This window comes from Gymnodraco acuticeps, unplaced genomic scaffold (assembly GCF_902827175.1).
Source record: "Gymnodraco acuticeps unplaced genomic scaffold, fGymAcu1.1, whole genome shotgun sequence".
Classification (NCBI taxonomy): Eukaryota; Metazoa; Chordata; class Actinopteri; order Perciformes; family Bathydraconidae; genus Gymnodraco; species Gymnodraco acuticeps.
The window spans coordinates 2,824,291-2,840,529 of record NW_022990274.1 but is presented as its reverse complement, the minus strand read 5'-3'; the positions used below and the strand labels follow the sequence as shown (position 1 = coordinate 2,840,529).

The window sequence follows — 16,239 nt, the reverse complement described above, 5'->3', positions numbered from 1 at the left end:
CTCCAGGGATGTACACACAGGGCCGCCCCTCCCTACAGGCCAATCACACAGGCTGCATGGGGCCCCGCCTTGCGCAGGGGGCCCCGCCCAGAGGGCCTCAGCTGCTGTGCACAGTTCTCCGCTCAGTTCTCCGCGCACCCCCCGCGAGAGTGAGAGTGCGGCGCACGCCGCTGTGTGGACGGGCCGTGAGAGGTGACAAGAGGAGCACGTTTGTAACCCGACACCGTTGCAATGAATCGACATCTGACCAATCACGGCTTTGATACGGCCACTAGTGCAGGTGAAGAGATGTCGGTGAAAAGACAGTTTCAGTCCTTGAAAAAGAGATCATTGATCTCAATGGGATTTTACCTGGATAAATAAAGGTTTTGAGTCCGGCGCAAAAAACAAAACATGAAGAAACTAGAGCATCACTCGAAGGTGGGTTATTGTATGAGTCAAATGTACAACTTACGAATGTTGTAATAGTCAAATTGCCAATTGCCATATTAAAACATCAGCTGCAATTCACGACATGAAGAAGGCAGTCTCTGCATAGCATATAGGCTAATGGAGATGCAGTTATTTCCAGCATTCTTTATTTACCATTCATTCAAGTATGTGATGCCTTTTATCTGCTAATATACAGGAGGAAGAGAGATACACTGTCTGTCTAGTTGGCTTACATAACAGTTAAAGTTTACAGCCTAAAAAACATGGAGCATTTTTTCCCCTTTTATTCATTTTTATGTCAATTTGCACATTTCATGGTGATGCTCAGCCTCTCCCCTTAACTCCTAACAGTCATCATCATGTCAACCACAACACAGAGAAATACTGATAGAAATGTGTGTGTAGTTGTTGATACATTGCTGACAGAGGGAACTAGAATACAGATTTAAGAAATATCATTTTTTGAGCATGTCATAAGCATGTTTTGTCTTGACTATATTACAACTATATTATAATAAAACAATATAGTATTTTTATTATTGAATTGATTATGATTATTATTATCAGTAGAAGTAGTTTATTTGCATTAATTATGTTGTTATCTTTTTGAGGCTAGTATTTGGCAGGAAATGCACAATTCACCTGTAAACGCATACTGAGCGACATACATGCACATTTACCATTTACCTCACTGTATAAAAAAGTAACCGTTGATAATAATAATAAACAGGAATTATATTTGCAAAGTAGCCTACTTTGTTTCCAAAAAAAAAAAGTTCACTCCTGTCGGTTGGGGGGGGGGGGCCTCATCTCACAATGTCGCTTGGGGCCCCAAGTTGGCCAGGGGCGGCCCTGTGTACACAGTTTAATACTGGAAACTTCTTATTATGGGAAATACAAAAACGTCTTTTAAAACTACAACTCCCAGTAGAGACGTGCCATAGATAGAGAACATGTTGCGAAACACAATAGCCAGCATGTGTAGTTCTGGGGACGGGGTGGGGGAGGGGGGACGCGGGGGACGCGGTGGACCCGTTCAAATCCAGTTTTGGACAGTCTGCCATGGTTCCATCCCATTTCAAGTGCTGTTCGAGGCTCGGCGTAACCCTCGGAGCACACTCTCCAATCACAGAGCTTGAGGACTATCACGGGGTTTGTCAAGCGAAGCGGAGAGAATACTTACTTCCCGGTGTAATATTCTCTAAAGCAAATGAGCTGCTCCGACCCTCGGTCCTGACGGACTCCAACTTGTGTTTATTAATCAAACAAATAATAAACACAAGGATAATTATGTGTTATTGTTGAGTAAATGGAGAATTGCACAGGGGAAAATAACGTTGGCTATCTATGCCACAATTTTAGATGCGGATTGTGTTACTAATACTAATACGTTTGCGTTGTGGACCAAGGGTATGGAATGCCATTTAAGCCAATATTAAATAAATAAATATATACATAAATAATTAAATAAATACATATATAAATATGCCTATGAAATAAATTATAAAATAAATAAATTAGGCAATAAATATGTATACATGTACATTTAAATACACATTTATTTATTTCATGGGGCTTTTATTTCATAATGACACATTTATTTATTTCAAGAGACTTGTATTTCATAATGACACATTTATTTATTTCAAGAGACTTGTATTTCATAATGACACATTTATTTATTTAAAGAGACTCGTATTTCATAATGACATATTTATTTATTTCAGATGACTTGTATTTCATAATGACGCGTTTCTTTATTTCAAGAGACTCGTATTTCATAATGGCTTATTTTATGTGACTTGTATTTCATGATGAGACATTTCCATTCCTTATATGCAAATGAACGGGGCGTGGTTAGCTCACAGGTCCAGAGACCCAGACCAAAGCAACAGCACCACACTGACTACTCGAGAAGAGGAAGAAAATGGAGGAGAAGGACTATAAGGCAAACTACTAAATGAAAATAACAACATGGAAGACGTCGGTGGGCTCCAAGACTTAACTGGTTCTTATCTGGTCTTCTCTGGTCCGCCCAATGCTGCTCTTCTGAGAGCAACCGCTCTGACAGCTCTCTCTAGTCTCTACTGGGAAACAGCTAAAAGTCCTTCTGGAGGTAAGCAACGCTACACAATTACACCCAGTCTGAGAGTAAAATATGTCTCGAAGGTTCGTTTTGCTTTCTTACAACGTTAAGTTAATGTTAACGTAACCTTACGTTTGCTAGGAGGCTATCGTTACGAGTTAGCTGTCTTAGCTAACAACAGTTAGCAGCTAACGTTTTCTGCAGTTTGTGTTGCCCCTGAAAAACGTGATGTAGTTATTTAAGGGTATGTTAAATTAACGTTATTTTACAAGTTGAGAGAGTTAAGTTGTGTTTAAAATCGCCAATGTAATGCACGTTAGAGGTTTTGTGTTGGACATGAAGTTAGCTAACGTTAGCTAATTCCACCAGGTTAGCATGTTAAGCTGTACTTTTTGTGTCAGCTAGCTTAATACAAAGAGGGGTTTTGTGCTTCATTGCAAACTTTTCTTTGTTAATCTACTTGAAACTGTAGGGACAGTTTGTTTCTACTCAACTATACAGACCATTGTTGAGGAGATGCAAAACATACTGTACATGAGTTGGGTCCAACATATACCTTGAGTAATGTGACTTTGCTGCTAAAAATGAAACATCATTATCAGATGAGGACATCACCAAAGTGTGTGAGCCTGTCAGGGGATTTGATCTGTTCTCTGCATGTCCTAAACACTGCTCTGGTATTACTTATCTTGTAACATGTAAGTCTCCCGCTCTTGTCATCTTTCAGGCTTTGCATTTGAACTCCTATGACTGGTTGCAGACTTGAAGGGAACGCCTTCCTGACATCCAGGAACAAGGTGAGATTATAATACATTTGAATGCCAAGAGCAAGTTATTGTTTTTAACTTTTGAAATATGATGGTTTTGGGGCATTTCAGTTTTATTGGACAGGCAGTAGAGATCTACTGGAAACAGTGGAGAGGGAGGAGATGATATGCAGCATACGGCCCAGCCGGATGGTTGCTGCTCCGTGTGGAACGTGTCCTATCAGGTAAAGCACTTTGGTACCCAGTTATTTATGGTGTTGAGTTTGAATTTAGCTTTTGGAATATAATTTCCAACTGTGCATTGTAAAGACTGAAAAAACAGCCTCAGGTTAAAGCTTGACATGATTTGGTCTTTTACTTAAGAAGATGTTTGTCCTCCTGTGTTGTCTTATTTCCTTATCTTTCTTTCAGGTGTAACATCTACCAATGGTTGTACATGACAGAGACCTCCTCCGCCTCTTTGCTGTCTTACTAGTCAATCCTTCTGATCAGGTCCTTTCCTAAATAGTGGTAAGTTTTACAGTTCAGTGTACGTTAATTTAGTAACTTAATGCTTTACCGCTGTTGAATAAATCCTATATTGCTAGTCATTTTATTAAAACTACGATTTGTAAACTTTTTGATTCCAATTACAATAATCTTTTTGTTATAATTGTAAAACATATCTTAACATCCATCAGCAATCAATACAACAAATCATCCAACACTAAATAGAAGAAATCTGGACCTATTTATTTTTATACAGCAGCATGTTTTGGGACTGCTCATTGATGTCATCAAGAGCCATTGAGTCTACCTTTTGTAGTCGGCCTCTCAGAATGTTTAGCATTTATTTGTATTTTAACATTCCTATAATAATTAGTTTTTTTATTGTTTTGTTCTTTATTTTTGTTGTGAGAATCACTTTGCAATTATTGTGTAAGTGCTATATAAATAGTTATACTAATATTATTGTTGTTACTATTATTAATAATGTCTTCTTTGTTTTCTTTATTCATCGCTGCAGAAAGGATCATGCCAGCCCACATCAAACACCTGATCAAGAGATTGTGAACCTCACTGCTGCAGACACCTGTGTGATATTCCACTCTGACTGGAACCCTCAAAATGACCTGCAGGTACAATATATATATATATATATATCTGCTCTGTCCGTCCTAAAGATAGTTCAATAGGGCTACAACAACAACAGTCTTTCCGTTTATTCCCTCGGTTCTTTAAGTGTATATTTTCCCATTTAATGCTTAAAAACGTTGAACAGCAGCTGCACATGATGCTCTTTTGACCCCTCTTTTAATTTTGTATTTCAGGCTCAAGCTCGGTGTCATCGTTTTGGCCAGTCTAAGGCGGTGGAGGTGTACCGTCTGATCACTAGAAACTATGAGAGGGAAATGCTGGATAAAGCTAGTCTGAAGCTCGGGCTGGACCGTCCCGTCCTGCAGAGCATGAGTGGCAACAACAACGGGGTGAGAAAAAGAAAATCTGTCATATTTCTAGATGCCAAGTCATCTTTGGGTCAGTCGCTGTTGCAGTACGCTTAGTTTATTTTCAAAAAGAGTTTTCTAAATCCACTTGTGTAAATGTCTCTCTGCGTCGCCTTTAGCCGGTCCAGCACTTCTCCAAGAAGGAGATCGAGGACCTGCTGAGGAAAGGAGCCTACGCCGCCATCATGGACGAGAACGACGAAGGCAATCGCTTCTGCTAGGAGGACATCGACCAGATCCTGCAGCGAAGAGCCACCATCAACACCATCACCAGGTATGTTCTTAGCAGCACTAGCCACTTGCGCTTTGTGTTGGTAACCAAGTACTTGGTTATTTGAAATGTAATATTGATGATGTAATAATTAAAACTAGGGATGGGTACCGAGCCCCAGTATTAACGGGGCCCCGGGGCTGAATTATTAAAGACCGTGGTACCGTTAACGTCCAATGTTATCAATCTTTTTATCGTTACGGGAGACATTTCAAAAATAGATGTCATATGTATTATATCTACATAAACATTATATTGCAGTCTTACTGCAACTCCGTTTCTAATATGCAATAAGACTACAAAGTGCGTCTATGATTTATTTTTGATCTTTCCAATCCAGACGAGATCTCTCTCCCCTGTCGGTGTGCGAGGGGGTGGGGCAGTTTACACACAGAACCTGCTACATGCATGCAACACACACACACACACACACACACACACACACACACACACACACACGTGCGCACACAAACACATGGCAGAGAGAACTAAGCGCCCCGAGGGTAGTTATGTTACCCGTCTTGAGCATGGATGTTTAATAAGAACTGGATACAGCATCGGAGGAGGGGACTCGTTCTTTCCTATGAGAGCTGCTCATTGGCGCATGAAGTCAAAATGGCCCAACTTTTGAGAGAGCGAAACGTCACAGATTACCCGTCATGCCTGGCTGTCAGAGCAGAATAACCCGTTTGTTGCTCTCACAGAGCATGCGCCCCTTAAGCCCCGCCCCCCGAGCACACACTCTCGGCTCACTAGAAAGAATGGATAGAGAGAATAAATCTAGATTCGGCTTTTAGTGCATTTTACAACTTTAAGAACTTAATGATTCTAGGGCTATACAATAGTTCATACTGGGTAGTTTATTTAGTTTCAAAAAAAGTATCCACCGAGTTACAGACGTCTCTTTCCCAATGTTAGTCAATGGGAAAAAGTATTTCTGGGCCGGTCGACGTCACAGACTGATAAGGAAATTGTAGTACCGCCGTTTGGACACAACGAATATTTTCCTCAGAGTCCGGCACACTTCCTGGGGGCTTGGTCTTGAGGTGGAAAATGCTCGTTGCCAATAGTGCAATAAGAATTTAGCATGTAAGGGCGGTAACACAAGCTATTTGTCTAAACATTTAGCAAAAGTGCTCCACATTCAGACGGAGAAATGCACCGGGTTCGACTGTCTTTCTAGTAGCTCTGTAGCCCCATCCACGAGTAACGTTTCCACGTCAGGTATATATTATGTATGCTAGCAGCAACACACAGAGTTAACTCAATGATACAAACATGGGTTAATGATTAGAGGTAACTGAGTTATTTATTTTGTTAAAGTTACAGCTATTCTGTTTGCAGTTCTATCATCACATAATTGAATAAGATTTGTTAAAACATTGTTGTTTCTTATTTTCAGTTTGCTTCAAGCAGTGGCTGCACGAGAAAGACGTGGAGGACCAAGAAATGCTGGCCAGATTGGCAAAGACCGGAAGATACATAACAGAGAAGATAATGGATATTAACAAGAAAAAAAAAAAAAATGTTTATAATTTCTTTGTTGCTGTTTACATTTTGAATTATATTTGTTATTTTTAAATCAAATGCATCTTTTTTAGATGATATATTTATTTAGATGTAGGTTTTTTTTGTAATATTATTGTATTAAGTATAATTTATGAAATAAAAATACTGTTATGAACACTATACAATGTCTTTATTTTGATAGTTACCAGAATACATTGTATATTTAATACTAACATAAGTTGGTGATAGATACATGCTGGTCTGTTGGTATGCCAGCAGACAAATATTTATAAAGACAGGGAATGGCTGGAGTAGGCTACACCCATACCAAGAAATGGCTTAGCCCCACCATGAAAAATGATGTTAAAGTAAGCAAAATAAAGTCCGCCAACTGGCGCGGAGTAAATTGCACAGACAGCAGTTAGTAAGATTGATTTCAGCAGCCACTTGTCTGGAAATACGGAAGACCAGAAACGGTTTTGAAAACTTTTGTCACGTAGTGATCGTCTTCCCAATAGAACATCTTTGATAATGTCTTCTGGCCAATCAGAATCAAGATAACGGCGTGGTGTTGTTGCAGGAAGTCCCTACGGAGAATACTTTAGCTGTAGTACAGGCAGGGTCGGCTCTAGAACAAATCGAATGGGGGGGCAATCATTTACCAAGGGGGGCACACACTGCCGTCAACAACCAACACACAAACACCAACGCAACTTCAATTTAAAAAAACATGCTGTAAAGTCTATTGTCTTTCACACACATTGCAGGGGTGTAGTGCTATTGTATAGCGCCCCTATGACTTGTGCATACATGCACGGTTGTGGCACGACCACCAAAACAGAAACATACAAGGACAGAGGGTGTCGTTTTCTCATACTGATATTCTGCACAAACTGTGCTGTTGTATTTGCTGTAAAGTGTCTTTACTGTAGGTTATTTTTTATTATATGTACAGCACTTTGGCTCGACCAAAAATCGTTGAAAAATTTGCTATATAAATAAAACTTGATTTGATTTGATATGGACATAGGCCACCATATAAAAAGTGTGCAAATGTATTTAGTATCCTATCCATGTGAACATGTTTTAGGTGGGGGTGGACCTAACCTCCTCTAGGAGAGTCTGGGGGCATGCTGCCCCGGGAAGATTATTTTTAAAATATTGAAGTTAAATACATCAATCTGGTGCACTTTGAGAGCAAAATGAAGAGATCTATGGATAGCCTACATCTCTCAGCATCCATATGAAACAGAACTGTACACAGATTTACTTTTTCTTTATGGATATTTTACTAATCATTCCCCTTTTAAACTGTATTCTTGTGTTACTGTCCTATAGTATTTCATACCCGTTTTTCATGAATTCTCTCTTTAATAACTATAATGATCATATAAAGGTATTCCTCGAAAATACTTACATAAATGGTGACCAAACCGTTTGAGACCCACTGAGATAACTTACACTAAAGTGAACTATCTAAACACTGAGAGAGTCCTTACCTCACTGAGCTGACGTTATAAGATCCTCACAGTCTGACAGGAGAGGACTCTCCTCCACCTTGGTGTAGAAACAGCCCTTTATATCCGTTAGCATAGCTAGCTAACCAGATACTAACAATATTCCACGTTACCGCTCGTGCACTCACAAAATGCGCTCGTGCCACACACACACAGAGCCGAGCTTGAATGAAACACAGAGACCCATGTACTTGTACTGTAGGCTACAGTATATCATATTATTTTCGATGGCTTTACTGTATAATCAGTGTAACAGATGAACAGATCGCCACTGGGCTTTCATCTAAACACACAGCCACGTAATGATAACAAAAAAAAGGTCGGGGGTCATTGGTCAAGCAACACACCAATCAGAGAGCAGCAGTGAGCACACCTCAGGCTGTGTTTTATATTTGTATTCTTTATTTCTGATGTATTTCACACAAAAAACCTTTAAGGCCCTGTCACACTGTCCCGAAATTGACACCCGATGGACACACGATAAAGGAAATGTTCAAATTCGGCTGTGATCGTAGCAACATCGGGCCATTCGTGAGGGCATCTAAGCCATCGTATGACCGCCGGTGGAGTTTCTCAGGCTCCGGCAGCAACTTCGTGAGCGGCAACTTCGTAAGGCATCGTGAGGGCATCTTGTCAAATCGTATCATCTTCGTGTTATCATCGGTGCATTCACCCTCACTATGATCGGGGCGAATGCCCGATGGCACCGATGATAACAAGATGCCCTCACGATGGCCTTACGAAGGGCACAATTGACACACAAATTCAACACGAAAATGAACCTTCGCAAGGTCCTTCGGCAATTTTTTGGCATGCCTAAGATTTTGCCACCGCTCACGAAGTTGCTGCCGGAGCCTGAGAAACTCCACCGGCGGTCATACGAAGGCTTAAGATGCCCTCACGAATGGCCCGATGTTGCTACGATCACAGCCGAATTTGAACATTTCCTTTATCGTGTGTCCATCGGGTTGTTTTATTGCACAACAAAATCATGTAAATATATTATGTAAATAACCCAATTTGTGTTCTGTGAAACTAAAAAGGATATAATATATTATTTTGAAGGACAGTTGACAGGAAGTTGTTGTTGTTATGGAAACAACATTACGGAGAAAACGTAATATTTTCTACATATAACGACGGATAAAGTAAAGAACAAAGTCTGAAGATATCAGTACAGTATCATAGTACTGTAACATAATTGTTTTTGGTACTTTCATTTCAGTTGTATGTCTTAAATGTAATGTAGGGAATGTTGCCTTCGTGTGTGGTTCGGGGCCATTATCGTGCGAAATTCACAATTCCATATTCGTGTGTCCATCGGGTGTCAATTTCGGGACAGTGTGACAGGGCCTTTAGTGGAAACGTTTTCACTTATATGATTAAAAAAAGAAAAAAACGGCAAAGTGGCAAGGCTTGCCAACCCTGCGTTGGGGGGGCACAGTGACTCATTTGGGGGGGCATGGCCCGCGAATGACCCCCCATGACGCCGACCCTGAGTACAGGTAACACATAACTGGTACGCAGGTTATGTGCGTAATCTGAAATGCGTATTGTTACTTGTGTTACAAAGCACATTTGCGTACCGACGTACTTGTGAAGCTTTTCCAGAAGGCGGTTAGATCACCGGACGACAAAGTCGGTCTCCGTGTGCACAGACAGGGCTGCTGTTAACGTCGGTCTGTACAACGGAATTGTGCCAAAATTACGCCAACCGGCTGCGGAGGGAGACTCCTCCCTTCACTGGAGAACTGCGCTAAAACAGCTGATCACAACGTTCACACTCTGTGGTCACGAAGTACTCCACTCCACTAGCGCCCCCCCGTCGACTTTCCTGAAGTTTCTAAGTAAGATAGAAATCAATACATAATGAATTAAGACCCCACGGTTTGATGATTGATAGGTGCTCTCTTTCATTTTGACACACAGACATTTTTTACAATAAACATGTTAAATGGATATATCCGCCTTCTTTCATTTATCTTTCCATTCCCACAACAATATACATAAAGAAATGACATATTTTGGACATAGTTCGAATGGTGATTAATCATGATTAATTAATTTTTAAACTGTGATTAATCTGATTAAAAATTGTAATCGTTTGACAGCCCTAATTTATTTATTTTTGGATTAGATCATAGATACGTCCATGAGTTAAGAGATGGAATGATATGATGATTCACACTCATGTACAGTAGGTGGCGGTATGCACCTTAAAGTTGTTTGCAATCCGCCAAAAAACAGAGAGAAGAAGAAGTCAACTGGTTTGCCAACGGACAATTTACACCGAAGAAGAAGAAGCGAACATTTCTGGCGGGTGAAATTTAGAGTATCAGATTACATGCGATGTCTGACTCTGAGAATTTAGTAGTTTGCCTTAGTCCTTCTCCTCCATTTTCTTCCTCTTCTCGAGTAGTCAGTGTGGTGCTGTTGCTTTGGTCTGGGTCTCTGGACCTGTGAGCTAACCACGCCCCGTTCATTTGCATATAAGGAATGGAAATGTCTTACATGAAATAAGCCATTATGAAATACGAGTCTCTTGAAATAAAGAAACGCGTCATTATGAAATACAAGTCATCTGAAATAAATAAATATGTCATTATGAAATACAAGTCTCTTGAAATAAATAAATGTGTCATTATGAAATAAAAGTCCCATGAAATAAATAAATGTGTATTTAAATGTACATGTATACATATTTATTGCCTAATTTATTTATTTTATAATTTATTTCATAGGCATATTTATATATATATGTATTTATTTAATTATTTATGTATATATTTATTTATTTAATATTGGCTTAAATGGCATTCCATACCAGGGAGCCAGGCCCTCCCATTTGACATTCTTGCCCTCCCCCAATAAACACGATTTTTATTATTTCTAAAAAATTATTTTTTAATTTTTTTTAATTATAAATAAACTGTGAACTTTTATGCACGATGTATGTGATGTCAGATAGTAACTAAAACAAAAAAATCGCAGGCTACGTCAAATAAATTCATGTGTCTGTTGTGATTTGTGATTCGTCCACATTTAGATCAATCACAGCGTCACACTCTATTCTATTCTGGATTTGTTTATTGTTTATTGTGCATTCTGTAGACTCCCATTTCTGTTTGAATTACAAAATGGACATCAGAAATTGGCTCAAAAGGACTAAGGATTTATTAAAACGAAATAGCGATGAAAGAACTGCAGCCGATGCAGCAGCACGCCTTAATGTCACAAACTTGACCTCGGCAAACCCCGGGGCTGAGTTAGCGAGCCCAATCCATGACTCATCAAGGCGGCCGCCACCAACGCTGTCCTCCGAGGCACAGCTCCTTGTGCCCCTACCATCACCACCTGCGGTGCCACACCCGCCAGCATCCTCCTCCTGCTCCGTGCCGGTGCCTCCACTACAGATGCTACCTTGCAGCACACCGCTCAAAGACCAACAGCCCCAGATGATCTTGGGGTTAATAAACCCAACCAGGTGAAACTGGATCGTTATCCAGGGAGATTGTTTTCAGGAAAGAAGCGCACTTTTGCCACTGCATGGTACAACAACAGACCATGGCTTGAATATTCGTTAAAAGCAGATGCAGCCTTTTGTTTCCCCTGTAGACACTTTAAAGTAAATATGTCTTCATCTGATGCGGCTTTTACTGTCAAAGGTTTGTGCGACTGGAAACACGCATTACAGACTGATAAAGGACTGCTAAGGCATGCCGCATCAAAAGAACACATTTCATGTGAGAGTTTGTGGAGAGAGAGAGAGAGATATACGCGAGGAAACAAATAAGGAAATGAGTACTTTGGTGCAGATCAGCTGGCACGGAACCGTTATTACGTGTCAGCTGTCGTTGATATTATAGCTTTTTTAGCTGTTAACCAACTCCCTCTCAGAGGTGACCACGTTTCACTCCACAGCATGTCCGAGTCAGGCAGTGGGCTCTTCCTATCGCTGTTTGAGTATGCAGTACAACAAAGATGCAGAGTTGGCCAAAATAATGGAAAGCATTCCCCACACAGCAACATACACCTCTCACGACATGCACAATGCCATAATAGAGCTAACAGCAGCTCATCGTCTCCGTCTCTACTATTTCTCTCCGAGTGCAACAATGAGGAAGCTGCCATCCTTAACAGTGTGCCTTGCTCGTGATTTACCAGTGTTTGTGCTGCCACGCACACAATGTTTCAAAAGTGGTTTCTATGTTGCCCTTTATTTGTGTATGTATTTGTGATAAGTGTGCGTCTTTGCGCAATGTAGTTGGCCTTGCTGTTTGATATATTGTGCCGCAGGCCCGCAGCACGTGACGGTGTTGTGTGCCCTCCCATGAAAATCATATGCCCTCCCTTTAGATTTGTTCTGGCGCCGGGTCTGCTCTAAACGTGTAATAACGTGCTTTAACCAGTAGGTGGTTTGGGTTAAAAAGCTGTCAAGTTTACAGTGTTAACAAAAATAAAATATACTGCTGTTTCTGGTTTAGTTTACGACGGATATATTTAGTTATTGTTTTGATATTTGTAACACAAAAGCGATGGAAAAACCCCACAGCAAGACAGAAAAGATGGTCTTAACATGACCCAGTGGTCTAGTAGTTAATAAAAAACAATAATATCAAAACAAAATATTACTAGTAACTTTATTGTGAAATTCAAACTGAACGGTAAAAGAATAGTTTCCGGTCTATTCTGAGCCCGATCTCTGTAGATAAATAAAAATAAAGAACTACGACAGATGTGTAATATATTTAATGCAGCCGAACCATTTATTACAATGCATTCATGTGATGACTTTCAAAGAGTAAAGCAAGCACTGCTGAATAAAGTATGATTTGATCTTTTATGAAACGTTTTTTTTCATATTGAATGCAGTTGGAGGTCAACCAATCACAGAGCTTGAGAACTAATCACGGGGTTTGTCAAACAGAGCACATGGTGTAGTCCTAAACGATAGCTGGGGATTCTGGGTAGTGTCTTCTGCCATCCTTTACTCCGAAAAAATATTTGTTTCTCCGAATCGAAGGGGAAAAATACAAAAGCATTGCACACAATTTAAACCAATCAATGTTGTGTAATTAACAAGGATAATCTGGTGTTTCTTAGTTGATGAGTAGTGCAGATATCACTGTAAAATCAATCGACAGTAAGGGGAATACTTACTTCCGGGTGTACAATTCTCCGTTATCCAATGGGAATGGATGCTTGATTGATTGATTGAAAAGTTTATTAACAGCTTGTATATTGGGTACAGTACAGTACAGCTCAAAACATACAATTGTTAAGGGGATGCAGACCAGAGAAAGACTTTCGTCTTGTTTACATCAGGGTCCCCCATTTCCAATTCATCATATCATTTAAGACATATAAGACATATAAGACATATAAGACATATAAGACATATAAGACATATAAGACATATTTGACATACAGATGGCTTATTTACAATTTACATACAGGTGGTTTTTTTACATACAGATTGCTTATTTACAATTTTCATTTTAGATTTCGTTCTAATACATCCTAACCGGACATTTAAGACATACCAAGTCTACAGATATACAGTTAGTAACAGAGTCTAAAATGCGAGTATATACATAGATGGGGGGGGAAGCTGTCCATTGAACGACAGGTTGAGATTTGTACCATTACCGGGGCCAGTTTTGCAATGCTCTCCCCCGAAGGTGCTCTTTAAGAGAGGTTTTGAAGGTAAGTATAGTTTTACTTTCCTTTACAGTTGTGGGAAGAGCGTTCCACCTTGATGTGGCATAATTGCGAAACGTGTATTCCCCCTTTTTTGTGCCAAATCTGGGTTTCACATGATTTGTGGAGCTCCCTCTGGTGTTATGATCATGGTATTCCTTGACCTTTGGGAAGAATTTTGACATGTACATGGGTACCATAGAGGTGTAGTGGATCTTGTAGACCAGGCCCATTGCAAGTAGCTGTACTCTGTCGTCTACTCTAAGCCATCCTAGGTTGTCAAAGTGGGCAGAGGTGAGGTGGGTTCTAGATGAAAGGTCAAGCAGTAGTCTGACCAGTTTATTTGCGATGTTTGAAGTTTTATTTTTAGCGCCTTGGAGGTGCTATGGTACCATGACGTGCAAGCATAGTCATAGTACCCTTGAATGAGTGCTCCTGCCAGAGTTTTCAGGGTGTTTTTGTTTACCAGAGAGGAGATCCGGTATAGGAATCTAGTTCTTTGATTGACTTTTTTTATTACATTGGATGCCATTTTGTCACAGGAGAGGTTTGCCTCAAGAATAGATCCTAGGTATGTAATTTCCTTCTTACTTGTGACAATAATGTCGCCCACTGCAACTGAGAAGTCGTCGGATTTGCTGAGATTATGTTTCGAACCGAAGAGAATGGACTCTGTTTTACCCAGGTGTAATGATAATTTATTATCGGTGAGCCAGGTGCAGATTCTGCCGAGCTCGGAGCTGAGGGTTTTTTCAACCTGTAACCTGTTCCTGTCAGAGACCAGCAGGGCTGAGTCGTCCGCGAACAGGAACAAGTTGCAGTCACATGCTGATGACATGTCATTTACATAAATTAGGAACAGTAACGGACCTAATATGCTTCCTTGTGGAACACCACAGCTCACTGGGAGGGGGGGGGACAGAGTACCGTTTACCTCCACCATCTGTTCTCTCCCCTCCAGGTAGGATTGCATCCAGCTCACCGATAGTTTATCAAAACCAATTGCTTTAGCTTGTCAATCAGAATGGGGTGATTGACAGTGTCGAAAGCCTTTTGTAGGTCCAGCATCACCATGCCGCAGTACTTGCCCTCGTCCACCTCTTGTTTGATGTGGTCGCTCAAATAAAGAAGGCATGTGTCAGTGGAGTGGGATGTTCTAAAGCCAGATTGAAATTCATAGATTAGTTTCTTTTCCGCGAGGTACTTTTCGCCCTGTTTCATATACTATTTTTTCCATGACTTTCGAGATGGAGGTAAGTATAGAAACAGGGCGGTAGTTGCCTGGGTCCAATTTGCTGCCCTTTTTGTGCAGGGGGGTTACTCTTGCAATTTTGAAGTCTTTGGGTACTTTTCCCTGTTTTATGGAGAGGTTAATTATGTGAGCTATGACTGGTGAGATGGCGGTTGCTGTGTCTCTGAGGAATTTGGAGGGGATATTGTGGTGGCCAGTGGCCTTGTTAGGTTGGAGGGCGCTCAGTTTAATGAGTACCTCTGCTGTTGTTACCCTTGCTAGACTGAAATCATCTTTGCGTACCCCTAGGTTTTTGTAGTAGGTCATGATGTGATCTACTCCAAAAAGCCCTGAGTGGGAGGGTAATTTATTTACAAGAGTTGTGGCTATGTTTGTGAAAAAAATGTTCAAGTACTTGGCCACATCCAGTTTGTCTGTGATGAGCCTGTTATCTGTCTTTATGTTTAAGTTAGAAAATCTCGTTTTGAGTTTTTTACTGCAGCCAAGCTGGTTATTGAGTAATTTCCAAAGTTCACAGGGTTTATTTTTGTTTTCCTCAGTTTTGACATTGATGAAATTCTTTTTGGCAGTTTTGATCATGGAGCTTACGTCATTTCTTAGTCTGTTTCTTTCAATTTTGAGTTCAGTCACGTGGGCCTGGAGTTCACTGCTCGTGCTTTTGGAAAGCATTGACTGACTTTTATGAAACTCAGAGCATTTTTTGTCTCTGGTTTTCATGGCGGTCAGTATGCCGGAGTGCATCCACGGCTCAGCGCGATTTTTTACCCTGGTTGTTCTTAGGGGGGGCCAAATCATTGAGTATTGCAGAGAATTTGTTTTTGAAACCAAGCCATGTTTCTTCAACTTGTGTACCACTGAGCTCATCTGACCAGTCCAGGCTCTCCAGTTCTAGGTTAAAGGCCTCGCTAGAGTAGTTTTTGAGGTCTCTAGATATGACTGTTTTGTGACAGCCGGCCCTTTGTTTTAGCTTTTTGCGGGTACAGAATATCATATAATGATCACTTAAACCGCATGCTATAACCCCTTTACTGGAGATCCTGGACTTGTCAGAGGTCAGAATGAGATCAATGGTAGTTTGTGTTGTTTCACATACCCGGGTGGGTTGGGTGATTAGCTGGCTGAAGCCGTGCAGATCACAAATCCTACTGAAGGACTTGAAGACGGACGTGTCTTTACGTTGCATATCCGTGTTCCAGTCTCCAATAATAATTGTCTCTACAT

At 40.6% G+C, this 16,239-nt stretch overlaps 1 long non-coding RNA gene across 2 annotated transcripts; it reads left to right on the top strand.

The window, feature by feature from the left end:
- Window positions 1-2,252: 2,252 nt before the first annotated feature.
- Window positions 2,253-6,566, top strand: LOC117549518. Of its 2 annotated transcripts, XR_004569498.1 has the most exons (8): window positions 2,253-2,548; window positions 3,246-3,315; window positions 3,397-3,509; window positions 3,697-3,795; window positions 4,292-4,403; window positions 4,596-4,751; window positions 4,889-5,043; window positions 6,443-6,566. It is a non-coding gene; the product is annotated as an uncharacterized LOC117549518 (long non-coding RNA). The 2 variants fall into 2 exon arrangements; XR_004569497.1 differs by lacking the exons at window positions 2,253-2,548; window positions 3,246-3,315 and having other exon boundaries at window positions 3,352-3,509.
- The last annotated feature ends 9,673 nt before the right edge of the window (window positions 6,567-16,239 follow it).